The 16221-nt window shown below is 43.8% G+C and overlaps 1 protein-coding gene across 5 annotated transcripts in view; it reads right to left on the bottom strand.

Annotated features, from left to right (window-relative positions):
- Positions 1 to 16221, bottom strand: part of nhsa (Nance-Horan syndrome a (congenital cataracts and dental anomalies)) — a 404585-nt gene that overhangs the window by 70962 nt on the left and 317402 nt on the right. The gene's annotated exons all lie outside the window — the stretch shown is intronic.

The raw sequence follows: 16221 nt of genomic DNA, 5'->3' as shown, positions 1-16221 counted from the left end.
TGTACAATCATCGAAGGAGCAGCGTGTATCACCCATAGCAATACAATGACATGATCCAGGGGTACAGCATTTAAGGTTAAAGGTAAGTTGCAATAACTGTATAACATATAGGGTATCAGATAATAGAGAACATGTACGTACTTCATAATCAAGTAAACTCACTCAAACATAAATGTGTGCTTTGATCTGAATCTTAACAACATTGCAGAAGGAGTCAGATTTGTTAGTTACGGAGCAACAGGTCGAAAGAACATTCAGTGGCTGAACAGCCAATGATGGAACAATCAGTCAATGGACAATCTGTAGAGGGTCCTGAAACACATGGCAGAACGCAAACTGAATACACAATTCATCAAGATTAGTTACGTTGGCATAAGAAATATGTTTCATACTGTCAGCAAGATGGAAACCTGCAATTATGTGGCATCGGCAAAAATATTTTGTGTGGCTATTGTATCAAAGAGAGTTCAGATTGCGAGAATCAGCAAGGTTTGTGAGAAAACACAAGCAATCAGAAAGCTCATGAGAAGCATACCCTACTGAGGTAACTGATAACCCTTGAACTAAGCCAACATAACTTGGTGATAGTGATGACAGATTTAAGCCTGAGGTCAGATGCTGAGGAGACACAAATTCAAGCAGAATAGTCTATCTCTTTGTTTCTTTCAAGAGAGGAATTCTCATTACCATGTGGCAGAAATCACACTGAGTGAGATGCAGTCCTCAAGTAGTATACCTGAGAAGGTGAGCAAACTGGTTTCTCGAACACTACAATTACTGATGGCGAATGAAAACTTCCAAATGAATCAACAGATTGAAGTAAAGCATCGAAATACTTTGACATAGACTGACCAGCAGATTGAGAATAAAAATTTATTGACACAGTTTGACAACCCCAACGAAGCCACTACAGAGAAGGGGAGACAAGTGCCAACAGATTCAAGACATGGTCATAATGGAGTTGCCTTGATCAGAGATCCAGGATACTACAAAGTAGAAGTGGCCTGGTTTAATGGGAACGGCACCGTCTGTGAAGGAAATTTAGGAGATAAAAGAGCCTCTGGTTTAAAGGGGTTCACCCTCTCACTATCAAGGACAGACTCAGTCATCTACAACCCAGACATCTACCAACACCAAGTTCAAAGAGGATATGTTCTGGGAGAATAGTGACACCTTCAGATTGCCTGCATTTGTGAAGTCAGGGACTTGGGAGGTTGGGGTATTGCTAAAAGTGATGATATACGTAAATGTATAAGTATTAAGAACAAAGAAAATTTACAGCCCAGGAACAGGCCCTTCTGTCCTCCAAGCCTGAGCCGATCCAAATATACTTTCTAAACCTGTCGGTCAATTCCTAAGCATCTGTATCCCTCTACCCCCCACCTACCCATGCATTTATCCAGACACATCTTAAATGAATCTACCGTGCCTGCCTCTACCACCTCTGCTGGTAACGCGTTCCAGCCGCCCACCACCCTCTGCATGAAGTACTTGCCGCATGTGTCTCCCTTAAACTTTCCACCTCTTACCTTGAAAGCGTGACCTCTTGTTATTGAATCCTTCACACTTGTCTCTATTCATCCTGTCTATACCCTTCATGATTTTGTAAACCTCAATCAGGTCCCCCCCTCAATCTCCTTTTTTCTAATGAAAATACACCTAACCTCTCAACCTTTCTTCATAGCTAGCACCTTCCATACCAGGCAACATCCTCGTAAACCTTTTCTGCACCCTCTCCAAAGCGTCCACAACCTTTTGGTAATGTGGCAACCAGAACTGTATACAGTATTCTAAATGTGGCCGAACCAATGTCTTGTACAATGTTAACATGACTTGCCAGCTCTTATACTCAATACCCCGTCCGATGAAGGCAAGCATACTATATGCCTTCTTGACCACTCTATCCACCTACGCAGCAACCTTCAGGGTACAATGGACCTGCACTCCCAGATCTCTCTGCCCATCAACGTTTCCCAAGGCTCTTCGATTGATTGTATAATTTGCTCTAGAATTAGTCTTGCCTAAATGCATCATCTCACATTTGGCTGGATTGAAATCCTTCTGCCACGTTTCCGCCCAACTCTCCAGTCTATCTATACCCTCCTGTGTTCTCTAACAGTCCATTATGCATTCTGCTACTCCACCAATCTTTGTGTCATCTGCAAACTTGCTGATCATACCAACAGTGCCCTCTTCCAGATCATTTATGTATATTACAAACAACAATGGCCCTAACACTGACCCCTGTGGAACACCACTGGTCACCTTTCTCCATTTTGAGAAACTCCCTTCAACTACTACTCTCTGTCTCCTGTTGTTCAACCAGTTCTTTATCCATCTAGCTAGAACACCCTGCACACCATGTGACTTCACTTTCTCTATTAGTTTACCATGGGGAACCTTATCAAACACCTTACTAAAGTCCATGTATATGACATCAAAAGCCCTTCCTTCATCTATCAACTTGGTCACTTCCTCGAAGAACTCTATTAAGTTGGTAAGGCACGATCTCCCCCGCACAAAACCATGTTGCCTATCACTGATAGGCCCATTCTTTTCTAAATATAAATAGATCCTCTCCCTCAGTACCTTCTCCAGCAACTTTCCCACCACCGACGTCAGGCTCACTGGTCTGTAGTTACCCAGAATATCCCTACTACCCTTCCTGTAGAGGGAGACAACATGAGCAACCCTCCAGTCCTCCGGCACCTCACCTGTATTTAAGGATGCCACAAAGATATCTGTCAGGGCCCCAGCTATTTCCTCTCTTGCCTCCCTTAGCAACCTGGGATAGATCCCATCTGGTCCTAGGGATTTGTCCACCTAAATAATCTCTAGCCTACCCAACACATCTTCCCTACTTATGTGGTGAGGGTTCACCATAATGCACTGATACTGCCTTGCCACAAGGCCCAGGAGGCAGCAGGCCTTGTTTCTGAAGGTTGTAGCTACCTGGCAGGATTAGCACAGTGCACTGAGTTTACTGAGACACTGACGTTCATATGAAACAGAGCCTATAAACCCGTGTCATGATAGTACCTCTTTCTAGTAGATTCCCTCAGCTGCTCTCTTCTGTATGTTGCTCCCCAACTCTTAACTGCTTCTCCTTCTGCCTCTCCCCATCTCTCTGTCTCTCCCCTTCTTTATCTCTCCCACTCCATGTCCCTCTCTTCTCTCCCCATGTCCCTCCCTTTCTCTATCTCCCCCCTCCATACTGCTCCCTTCTCTTTCAATTACTCCCTCTCTGCCTTACCTCTCTCTCCGTTTCTCCCACTCTGTCCCTCCGTCTTCTCTGTTTCTCCCTTTCTCCTTTCCTTCTCTAAGTCTTTTTCTCTGACTCTCCCCTTCTCTGTTTCCCCTATCTCTCCCTCTTTCTTTCTCTGTCTCTCCCCCTTCTTCTCTCTCCCTCTCTCTGTCTCTCCCCCTTTCTTTGTCTCTCTCTCTCTCTCTCTGTCTTTTCCCTGCTGTCTCTCCCCTTCTCACTATCTCTCCTCTGAGGAAAGAAAAAATCGCAAGTCCATATGACTTTCGTGGTTTAATTTAAACTGTAAAAATGACAGAAAGAAATCCCTTGAAGAGGGAAGTGAGCTGCAGAGTGGAAGGGGAGTAGGTTGTCTTGCAATGTTCCCTAGGGGAGTTTGTGAGAAAAAAATCCTACTGTCCACTAGGTGGCAGGAGTTCCCTCTGGGTCAAACCCTTGACCGGGCACGATCTCCTCCAAAATGAGAAAAACTGAATATTGACTGTAAAATGAAAAAAAAAGATTGCTTTTCAATCACCTAAGTGTTAACTCTGCCTAACCTGACCAACACTCAGTGTTTTTATAGTATTTTTTGAATACAAGCTAAGAAAATTAAAGCAGTAAATTTTGAGATGAGCAAGGAAGGTGCAGTCAGCTTTGCATAGTCAGGAAGGAGAGATCCCATCCAGAGTGAGACACAGCCCGAGTGAGGTTAGGGATCTGGGAATTTGGAGGGAATATGGGAATTCAGTGTAGGGGGAAAGAGCTGCTTTTTGCTTGCTTCTTTTGTTTGGCTCACAGTTTGTAAGGTTTTTTTAACGGGATAAATTGAAGTCGGAGATCCCGGGCCCAGTACAGATGAGTTTCATCACAGAAAAACCATAAGTTGATGATAGCTACTAGTCTGACAATCTACTATAGATTACTTTCAGATTGAAGGTAAATAGGAGGAAGTAAGGACTGCAGATGCTGGAGATCAGAGTCGAGTGTGTTGTGCTGGAAAAGCACAGCAGGTCAGGCAGCATCCGAGGAGCAAGAGAATTGACGTTTCGGGCATAAGCCCTTCATCAGGAATCAGAGGTAATGAAGTTAAATAGGGGAAATATTTACAGGATCCAAATTAAAAGATCAGTGTGGAAGTTTTAAAAATTCATTTAAGAACAAAGGAGGGTTGGGATATCTGGTCAGCATGGGCAGGTTGGACCGAAGGGTCTGTTTCCACACTATACATCTCTATGGCTCTGTGTTGTAACTGCATGATGTTGGAGCTAATGGATGCCATTGTGGTTCATAGTGACCATGCCTGTAAAAAAGTGTTGATTGCTAGAGGAACTCCGACTCGGTGTGGGGGGGGGGGCTGTGTTTCAGGAGGCAGTCACATCACTTAGATTAACAGCCTCAAATTCAGTCAGTGGTCAGGGACTGGAGGGCATGACTACACACAAGGCAGGTCAAGGGCTTCAGGGGGTCGTGCTGAAGGAACCTCAGCCCCTGAGCTTCTCTAAGAGGGTTGAGATTCTTGCTCCCAGAGTGGATGGGAGTGGGGAGGGGTGAGGACTGTAGGGAGGATGAGCAAACTGACTATAGCACCGTGGTACAGGGAGCTGTATAGTCAGGGGAATCGACACTGTGGCCAGGATTGAGAGTCCCAAAAGCTGCGTTGCCTGCCTGGTACAAGTTATCTCACCAAGATGACAGAGGAGCCTGGAATAGGAGGGGAATGATCCAGAATACAGGAAACTATTGGCTAGTTAGCCTGACCTCTGTTGTTGGTGAGATTTAAGAGTCCATTATTCCAGATGAGTTTGCAAGTGCATGGTAAAATAGGGTCAAGATTAGAGTGGTGCTGGAAAAGCACGGCAGGTCAGGCAGCATCCCAAGAGCAGGAAAATTGACATTTCAGGCAGGAGCCCTTCATCAGGAACTTCCCCTATTTACCTTCATTACCTCTGATTTCTGATGAAGGGCCCCTGCCCGAAACGTCGATTTTTCCTGCTCCTCGGATGCTACCTGACCTGCTGTGCTTTTCCAGCACCACTCTAAGCTTGACTCTAATCTCCAGCTTCTGCAGTCCTCACTTTTGCCAAGGTAAAATAGGGCTGAGCTGGCACAGCTTCATCAAGAGGTGATCATGCCTCATAAATCTGTTGAAATGCTTGGAGAAGCTTAAGAGCAATTCAGAGAAAAAGGCAGCCAGTGAATGTGATCGATCTACACTTGGAAGGGCTTTGACAAGGTGCTGCAGAAGAGGTTACTCAGTAAGATAAGAGCCCATGGAGTGACGATTGGCTGACTGGCAGATGGCAGTGAGTAGGGATAAAGGGGTCCTTTTCAAGATGGCAGCCAGGCACTAGTGGAGTTCTGCAGGAATCAGTGTTTGGAACCACAACCTTCAACAGTAATGATCTGGATGCAGGAACTGAGGGCATTGTTGCTAGGTTTGCAGATGTCACAAAAAGAGGTGGTGGGGTAGGCAGTGTAGAAGAGGCAGGGAGGCTGCAGAAGGACTTGGACAGGCTAGGAGAGTGGGCAAAGAAGTGACACTTGGAATACAATGTGGGAAATTGTGAGGTTATGCACTGTGGTAGGAAGAATAGAGATGGAGACTATTTTTTATATGGGGAATGGCTTCAGAAATTTAAAGCACAAAGGGACTTGGGAGTCCTAGTTCAAGATTCTGTTAAGGTTAACATGCAGATTCAGTTGGCAGTTAGCAAGGCAAAAGCAGTGTCAGCATTCATTTCAAGAGGGCTAGGATACATGTGCAATACTGCTGAGGCTGTATAAGACTCTGCATTTGGAATACCATATCTAAGGAAGAATATGCTGGCATTGCAGGTGTCCAGAGGAGGTTTACAAGAATGATCCTGGAGACGAAGGGCTTGTCATATACAGAGCTGCTGAGGTCTGTAATTAATAGAGTTGAGAAGGATGAGGAACCATCTGCTTAAACTTACAGGATACTGAGAGGCCTGGGTATAGTGGACATGGAGGAGATGTTTCCATTAATAGGACAGACTAGGACCAGAGGGCAGAGCCTCAGAGGGAAGGGACAACCCTTTAGACCTGAGAAGAGGAGGAATTGCTTCAGCTAGAGGGTGGTGAATCTGTAGAACTCATTGCCACACAAGGCTATGGAGACCAAGTCATTGAGTGTATTTAAGACCAAGAGGGATATGTTCATGATTGATAAAGGCTCAAGGGAGAAGACAGGAGAATGCGGTTGAGAAACGTACCAACCATGATTGGACAGGGGAGCAGACCCATGGATTGAATGGCCTAATTCTGCTCCTATCTCTTTCGGCTCCATGGTCTTTTCTAGATTCCGTGCTTTGGGAATTAGAATGCTTCCTGAAGTGTGAACAGCTACAATAACAAATGAATTAAGAAAGCAGCTGAGCTTGTAACATGGCTCGGTTACACTTATTCCAAGGGATATACACTCAGACCCAGAACCCTGTATGTTCAAACCTTACACTTTTGGTGAATAATCCAAAAGCTTTGGGAGCCTTTGTTATTTATTGTTTTAATACTCAGCCACGCTTTGGCCCATCAGGGTTGACTAATTACCAACCAGTCAGTCAGCACCATTTTCTCCTGCTATATAAATTGCTGTGAATCTTGGAATTCCTTGATTTGTCCTGATGAATGCAAGGTGGGGAAGTTCAACAGTCCATCTCTCTTTTTGACAATATTGAGATTCTGTAGTCCCAACAGATTATTTGTCCATTATCACATTGTTGTTTGTGAGACCATGCTGCCCACAAGTGAGCTCCTGCAGTACTTACATTTACTACACAGGTGAGATGGAAACCAGGGGTTGGTTCACCAGATTCACTCAGCCCCAGTTTAGGGTATCCCACAAAGCTAGGATCTTTCTCTCCATGTCAGAAACTGACCCCTTACACCTACAACAGAGGTTGCCAATTCCTATTTTCAAGCCTCTGCGATTCTGCCTTTGGGATAAGAGGAGCAAGTCTCCATCAATGGAAGGACAGGGAGGTAGGTGACCTCAGTCAAGCTGATAGTAGCAGCAGCACAATTAGCTTCAACAGTGTGGATGCAGGCCACTCGGCCCATTGAGTCCACACTGCCTTCTGGAGAGCATCCCATACAGACCCACATTACCCATGGCTAATCCACCCAATCTACACATTCCTGGATACTATAGGCAATTTAACACAGCCAATCCCCCTAACCTGCACATCCTTGGACTGTGGGACGAAACCGGAGCACCCAGAGGAAACCCACGCAGACACAGGGAGAATGTGCAAACTCCACACAGGCAGTCACGGAGGCTGGAATCAAACCCAGGTCCCTGATGCTGTGAGGCCGCAGTGCTAACCACCGTGCCACCGTGCAGCTCCTGTGTCTCCTGCTGACCCTGCACGCTTGTGTTTACAAATGGAGCTTCTTTAGGAACGTGAGCAGGAGCTCTCCATTGCAGGGGCCACCTGTTTTACCCGTTCACCTTAAACCAGGAAATGTAAGTGGCATACAGCAGGGCAGGCTGCGTCCAGGGGTACCAACTGGTTTTGGAACCTGCCTGTTATCTAGAGAACTGCTCAGAATAATTTGATTCGAAGGTGACAGGACTGGTGCCAACAGCCGTTCACTTGTAAGGTACTGCAGCATTGAATACAAGCCAATCAGTGGATGGTAGCAGTGCATATTAACTGATAGGATTAGCAAGCAGAATTCAATATTGCTCACGGCAATATCCACCAGTTGACCTTCAATACACATTGAAACTATTGATGATATTGGCTTTAAAGAAGAGAAGTGAAGTAAGAAAGACTCCAAACGCAGTCCCGGACCCGATCAACTGAAGCCAGACACACCGATGGCAGGCAAGTTAAAATGGAGAACGTTAATGAGACCAGAATGAGCAGAGTGTAGATATCACAGAGGATAGGAGGAGATTACAGAGGTCAGGATGGCTGTGGCTACAGAGGGATTTGAAACCTCATTGACCATTATAAATCAGAGACATTACTTGACCAAGAGTGGATGCAGGTCACTGAGGACAGGGGAGGGTAGGAGAACAGGAGGGTGAGCTCAGATGCAGTTGAGTTTTGGTTGACCTCACTTTTATAGAGAGGAGATTAGCAGGAGAGGATAGCAAAAGTCAAGTCTCGAGGTGAAAGTTAGAGCGAGGGCTTCAGGAGCAGTGGAACTGAGACTAGAGTGAGGTCGGGAGTGGGATGGAGTGAAAAGGTGGCTGCATGTTTGGCAGAAGTTAGTGCTCTCAGGAAAAATAGTCCGCATTTTCATTTAACAGGCAACACTTGAAATGTCCAAAGATGTCCCCCTTTTTAGAGACTATATATCTGGACATTCTGCCCAAGTCAACAACCCTCTGTGTTCCTCCAATATGGCTTCTGCTTGACCATTCCCAATTTTGATTGCTCTGCTACTGTCAGTCATCACTTCAACTGCTAAGACCCTAAACACTTCAATTCCCTCCCTCTACCTCTTGTTTAACCTTTAAGCCATCTCCTCAAAACCTACCCCTTCAACCAACCTTCCGGTCATCTGTAATAATATCTCCTTTTGCAGCTGTGTGCAATATTTAAGAACAAAGAACAAAGAAAATTACAGCACAGTAACAGGCCCTTCGGCCCTCCAAGCCTGAGACAATCCAGATCTTCTATCTAAACCTGTCTTTCCAAGGATCTGTATCCCTCTGCTCCCTGCCCGTTCATGTATCTGTTCAGATACATCTTAAATGACGTTACTGTGCCCACCTCTACCATCGCTGCTGGCAACACATTCCAGGCACCCACCACCCTCTGTGTAAAGAACTTTCCTTAACCTATTCCCCTTTCACTTTAAACTCATGACCCCACATAGTTGAGTCCCCCACTCTGGGAGAAAGCTTCTTGCTATCCACCCTGTCAATACCTCTCATGATTTTGTAGACCTCAATCAGGTCCCACCTCAACCTCCATCTTTCTAGTGAAAATAATCCAAACCTATCAACCTCTCTTCATAGCTAGCACCATCTATACCAGGCAACGTCCTAGTGAACCTCCTCTGCACCCTCTCCAAAGCATTTACATCCTTTTGATAATGTGGTGACCAGAATTGTACATGGTATTCCAAATACTGCTGAACCAATGTTCTATACAACTGTAACATGACCTGCCAACTCTTCTACTCAATACCCTGTCGAATGAGGGAAAGCATGTCGTATGCCTGCTTGACCACTATCAACCTGCGTTGCCATCTTCAGAGTACAATGCACCTGAATACACAAATCCCTCTATGCATCAATTTTCCACTGGACTTTTTCATTTATTGTATAATTGGGTCTTGAACTGGATCTTCCAAAATGCATCACATCACATTTGCCCCGATTGAACTTCATTTGCCATTTCTCTGCCCATCACTCCAATCTGCGTATATTCTGCTGTATTCTCTGACAGTTCCCTTCACTATCTGTTACTCCACCAATCCTAGTGTCATCTGCAAACTTGCTAATCAGACCATCTACACCTTCCTCCAGATCATTTATGTATATCACAAATAACAGTGGTCCCAACACTGATGTCTGTGGGGCACCACTAGTCACAGTTCTCCATTTTAAGAAATGCCTTTCCACTGCTACACTCTGTATCCTGTTGACCAGTCAGTTCTCTATCTATCTAGCTAGACCTCATACGACTTCACTTCCTCCATTAGGCTCCAATGGGGAATCTTATCAAATGCCTTACTGAAGTCCATGTAAATGGCATCTGCAGCCCTTCCCTCATCAATCAACTTTGTCACTTCCTCAAAGAATTCTATTAAGTTGGTAAGGCATGATCTTCCCTGCACAATACCATGTTGCCTATCACTAATAAGCCCATTTTCTTCCAATTGGGAATAGATCCTATCCCTCAGTATCTTCTCCAGCAGCTTCCCCACCACTGATGTCAGGCTCACCGGTCTATATTTATCTGGATTATTCCTGCTACCCTTCTTAAACAAAGGGACAACATTAGCAATTTTCCAGTCCTCTCGGACCTCACCCGTGTTCAAGGATGCTGCAAAGCTTTCTGTTAAGGCCCCAGCTATTTCCTCTCCCACTTCTATCAGTAACCTGGGATAGATCCCATCCTGACCTGGGAACTTGTTCACCTCAATGCCTTTTAGAATACCCAACACTTCCTCCCTCCTTATGCCAACTTGACCGAGAGTAATAAAACATCTATCCCTAACCTCAACATCCGCTATGTCCCTCTCCTTCGTGATCACCGATGTAAAGTACTCATTACGAATCTCACCCATTTTCTCTAACTCCATGGATAACATTCCTCCTTTGTCCTTGAGTGGGCCAACCCTTTTTCTAGTTACCCTCTTGCTTCTTATATATGAATAAAAGCCTTTGGGATTTTACTTAACCCTGTTTGCTCAAGATATTTCATGACCCCTTTAGCCCACTTAATTCCTCATTTCAAATTGGTCCCACATTCCCTATATTCTTCCAAAGCTTTGTCTGCCTTCAGTCGCCTCGACCTTATGTATGCTTCCTTTTTTCTCTTAGCCAGTCTCACTATTTGGTTTGGTAAAGGTTCTGAGTATTGTCTCAGGACATTTTACGATTTTGAAGGTGCTATATAAATGTAAACCATTCTTAAAAATATAGGAACATGGGAAATAGGAGCATAGGAGTAGGCCATTCAGCCCCTTGAGCCTGTTCTAACATTCAATGAGATTATGGCTGATTTGTGGCCTTATTCCATCTACCTGCCTTGGGCCTATATCCCTTAATAGCTTTGATGCACAAAACATTATCTGTCTCAGACTTAAAATTAACAACTAATCCAGCATCCACCGCTGTTTGTGGAAGAGAGTTCCACACACTTTCCTTTGTCTGTTGAAATGTGTTGTAACATCTCTCCTGAACGGTCTGGCCCTAATTCTTAGACTATACCCCCGAGGTCTAAAAACCCAACTGGTAGAAATAGTTTATCTACGCTGTCTTGTTTTGTTAATATTTTGAAGACTTTGATCGGATCACCTCTTAACCTTCTAACTTGTACAGAAAACAGGTCTAATTTGCATAATCTGTACAAAGATGTGCAGGTCAGATGAATTGGCCATGGTAAATTGCCCATAGTGTTAGGTGCATTAGTCAGACGGAAGTGGATCTGGGTTACTCTTCGGAGGGTGGGAGTGGATTGGTCGGGCCGAAGGGCCTGTTTCCACACTGTAGGGAATCAAATCGAATCGAATAACTCTGAAGTCTGGTAATGTTCTGGTAAACTGAGATTGATGAGGTGACCCTTTTCTTTATCTCAGAGGGGTTACAGTCTGTGGAATTCTCTTCTGGAAACCCTGGAGCCTGGCTTATTGAATTTATTCCACGGTAGAGTTCGGTAGATTTCTGATAGACAAGAGGTCAAGGGCTATGGGCTGCAGACCAGGAAAGTGCAATTGAGACCACAATCTGATGAGCCGTGTCTTATCTAATGGTGCAGCAGGCTCTAGTCCTTTGGGCAAGGTTATAGACACCTCGACTTACTGGTAGCAGCACGTCAGACAGAAGGGGACCACTAAACAAATAAATACTTGTAATTTTAAAATTATAATATTAATTTTTATATTTTCAAATTATATTACTATTGAATATTTTAAAATCTTAAATCCATGCACACTACCCTTCTACAAAATCTTGAGCTTCTACTTTCATCTCTTAACATTTCCCATGACCGGTTCCTCCACCTGAATTTATTGCGTCAATCAGCAAAGTGGTAGTGCTACACGCTTCCCACCAGATGGCTCTTTAAACCTAACTTTCTGAAAGATTTTGGGAAATAAGGTTCTGGCTGCATTCGTTGTCAATGTCAGTGGAACGGACAGCAGGGAATATACACCTTTACTCAAGACTGGAGAGAGGCAGAAAGCAGAATACTGTAGGCCTGTTAGACCAACGCATTTCGTAGGGTAAATATCAGAGTCCCTCATCAAGTAGGTTATGGCAGTGTACTTTTATTTATTCATTCATGGGATTCAGGCACAGCTGGCTAGGTCAGCATTTACTGCCCAACACTCATTATCCTGTTCGGTTAAGAGTTCACCACATTGCTGTGGGTCTGGAGTCATGTGTGGGCCAGACCAGGTAAGGATGGCAGTTTCCTTCCCTAAAGGGCATTAGTAAACCAGATGGGTTCTTCCTGACCATCAGCAACAGCTTCACAGTCACTAATAGAGTCTTAAATGCAGGTATTTTATTGAAGGCAAATTCCCCATCTGCCATGGCAGGATTTGAACCTGGGTCCCTAGAACATTATCAGGGTCTCTGGATTAATAGTCCAGTGATAATATCACTAGGCCATCACCTTCCCCAAGGAGTTCACAATCTGATCATGGAGAACCAATGTGGCTTTCTGTTCGAAATTTGAGAAAGGAACACCTACCATTAGGGGGAGTGGGGAGTGTAGGGTGAGGCACCAGCAGATGCGGTCTACTTGGATTTCCAAAAGGTATTTGATAAGGCACTACATGAGGTAATTGCACAAGCTGCTCATGGTTGAGTGGTTAATATGTTAACATGGGTAAAGGATTAGTTAGCTAACAGGAAGCACAGAGTAAGGATAAATAAGTTTTTTTTTAATTGTCAACAAGTGGTGTGTCATGGGATCAGTGCTGGGTGCTCCACTGGTTATTGCCTATGTCAATGATACTGTTGTATGAGTGTCCTTGGTATCACGTCCTGGAAAGGATAGATTTGACTAGCCGGAGCAGTGTAGGTTTACCAGCATCGTATCTGGAGTGTAGGAATTAGTTGACCAGGAGACCAACATGAAAAAATGATTTAGTCAAAACTTTTCAAGATTTTTAAAGTAAACAAGTAGGATAGAAAGAGAGAAACTATCCCACTGGTTGGTGACATCAAGGACTAAGGGGCATAACCCAGAATTAGCCAGAAATTACAGGACGACCATTAAAAAAAATCAATATACAATCTAATAATGGAAATAGAGCAAATGTGACTATCTGGTGTTAAGTTATCGCTGAGTTGTGACTCTCTGAATAAGGTGAACAGGCTCCAAGACCTGTCCCTATGTTCCAATAAATTCAATGGTGCAACTTTATGAAGTGATTTCCATGATTTCATCTTCTTTACTGAGCTTAACGGCTAACAGGTTGCATCTCAGTACATCCTATTTTGGAAAACAATCTTTAATTCACATCCTTTTTCATTTTTCACCAATGGCTTACACCAACGTAAGCCCATAAATCAACCCAATAAATACACGAGGGTGATAAGGAGCACAAATAAAAACATACTGACAGAAATTTGAAATAACTAGGTACAATTTTGCAATATTGCATTGGTGATACAGCCCATTACTACCTTTATTCCCCAGTGAGGACATTTCTGGTTGGCAGTTCCTTGTCCCTTTATAACAGATTCCCTCACTCTCTTGCCTACCTCGATCTTGTATCATTTACTAATTCAAGGCATGTTCCTAGAATGCAAAGAAATAAATTAAAGGCATTTTCATTTTACAGAGTAAATTTCTTGACCCTGGGACACGAGCTCCACGATATGTGTTGGCAAAACTGTCTACCAGCAAAGTTTAGGTTTTGAAGGGTTCATGAGCTTGCTCCGATATCACCCCGCCACATCACATTTACCAGGGATGAATGTTCTTTGTAATGTAAAGACGTTGTCTCAGTCAAGGCCAGATTTGGTGGTGAGAGTGAGGTCCTCATGATCTGACATCTTGCTGTTATTACTCCACATAGTGTGAAATGTATACCGGGGAGAGCTGTGAAATGAACTCCACCAACATTAGGAGGTGATTTATGACAATCAACTATGCTGCATATGAAAAAGGTCACTCTGCAGCAACATCTCATGTGGCCGAGGTTGATGGAGGCCTCTAAAAGAAAGCAGAGAAAACACAGCTGTCTGTCGCCCATAGATCTTGCATCTAAATCTATTCCTGACCAATGGGAAGTCACTTTGACTTTATACACTTAAATGTAAAACATCTTTTGCAAGTTGTTCCACAACTGATTTCACTGGAAATATGTGCTAGGAGATGCATAACTGCCTGCTGACACACCATCCTGGTCTTACACAATTACACATAATAGCCCCCGTGGGATGATAGCCTCTATGTCAGTATTTGCTGACACATACTCTGCCCTTTAACTTAACATTAGTTGGAACAAATTAGGAATCTGACCCCGAGGGTTCACAAAACGGTTGATGTGAGAAGTGAAAAATGACACACTGCCTTGGTGTGACACATTGCTGGGTTAGAATTCCCTCAGTTTATCACAGCACAAGACCTTGCGGAACCTGACCAAGGAGTATTTGAAGCTCACGGCGATCGCCAAGCAAAATAAAGGTTCCTTTTCTTCCAGATATTCCTCGTTTCACTGATCACAAAATGATTTACCATGAGATGTACGAAATGGAGGGACAAAAAGTAACTCAAGAGTAAATTAATGAAATGGATATCTCGCCATCCAGCAGGACCTGGAACCCAACTCGTGTTTTAACCAGACATGGAGATCTTCAAATCTCATTCACTCCTCTCAAAACAAAACTCAAACTGATCTTAATTGTGTGGGAAGACAGGCTTATATTGGGAGTAATTTCTGTAATCAGCCAATAGTTAACTGCTCCAAAGGCAATAATAATGAGATCTGCTATATATGTGAACTATACTGACTTACATGCTGATGACTGACTCCTCACAAACATTCAGGTATTTTAAAATGGTTTACTAACATTTAACATTCTGTGATTTACTACCAGAACAAAAATAGGGTGTGATTGACAATATGCACTTATGGAAGTATGCATTAATATTATTTTGACAGTCGTAACTAGTGTCTGACAAATAAAACTCCTCAATGCATCTCAGCTATCCTCCATTGTTAAAGCGTAGGATGTCAGTGAGCTTGGATGGCTGGATTTATGATGCAGAGTAATGCCAACAAACACAGGTCCAATTCCCACACCAGCTGAGGTTACCATGAATGTCCCACCTTCTCAATCTTGGCCCTCACCAGAGGTGTGGTGACCCTCAAGTTAAACTCACCACCAGGTATACATCTCTCTCCAATCAGAGAGCATCCCTATGGTCCGGGGAGACTATGGTGACGTTACCTTTAATTGTAGTGTTTATTGACATTTCCCCAGTGGGGATGGATTGTGTGAGGGAGTTGCTTGTGACAGTGCATATCAGAGCTGCCACTTAAAGGCGATATACAGTTTGGGTACAATGAACAGAGTTAAAGATGAGTGCACATCCCTCTTACTATTTCCTTCCGTGCACCATCTATAGTTTGCAAGTGGTCTCACCAATGACTATTATTGAGTAGTCAGAGCTAGGGAGCTTTATGTATGAAAACGGACCTCCAGCAGGATTCCATTAGTCAAGGCAAGTGACAGATTTGGAGTTTAGTTCAAAGGACTGATCCTATCCAATAGAGTAAGGGCACTATGAGTGGTAATGATGTGTGTGAAATTATTGAAGTTGTGACAATTTCTACTTTGCCCTATTAAAGGTTGCCCTTAGTATACTATTGGGCAACTGCACTGCCCAACACAAAGTGATGCTACACACAAGCTAGGTAAGTCTGGAATTCATAATCTACAATCTGTTGATAAGCTGATCTCAACTTTGAACACCGATTGAAGGAAAGATGAACTTCATGGCCTCAAATTATTCCAATGTGTTTTACAGTGTGGCACTGGAAAAGCACAGCAGGTCAGGCAGCATCTGAGGAGCAGGAGAGTCAATATTTCGGGCATAAGCCCTTCTTCGGGAATGAAGAGCTTATGGCCAATATGTCGACTCTCCTGCCTGACCGGCTGTGCTTTTCCAGTGCTATACTTTTTGACTCTGATCTCCAGCATCTGCAGTTCTCACTTTCTCCCAATGTGTTTTACAGTCAGGTTAGTACTTTTCAAGCACATGTGTAATATAGGAAATGGGACAGCTGATTAGTGCACAGGGCACTCCTAC

Source organism: Chiloscyllium punctatum, chromosome 15 (genome assembly GCF_047496795.1).
Source record: "Chiloscyllium punctatum isolate Juve2018m chromosome 15, sChiPun1.3, whole genome shotgun sequence".
Classification (NCBI taxonomy): domain Eukaryota; kingdom Metazoa; phylum Chordata; class Chondrichthyes; order Orectolobiformes; family Hemiscylliidae; genus Chiloscyllium; species Chiloscyllium punctatum.
The sequence above is the reverse complement of the archived record's forward strand: the minus strand, read 5'-3'. Positions and strand labels throughout refer to the sequence as shown.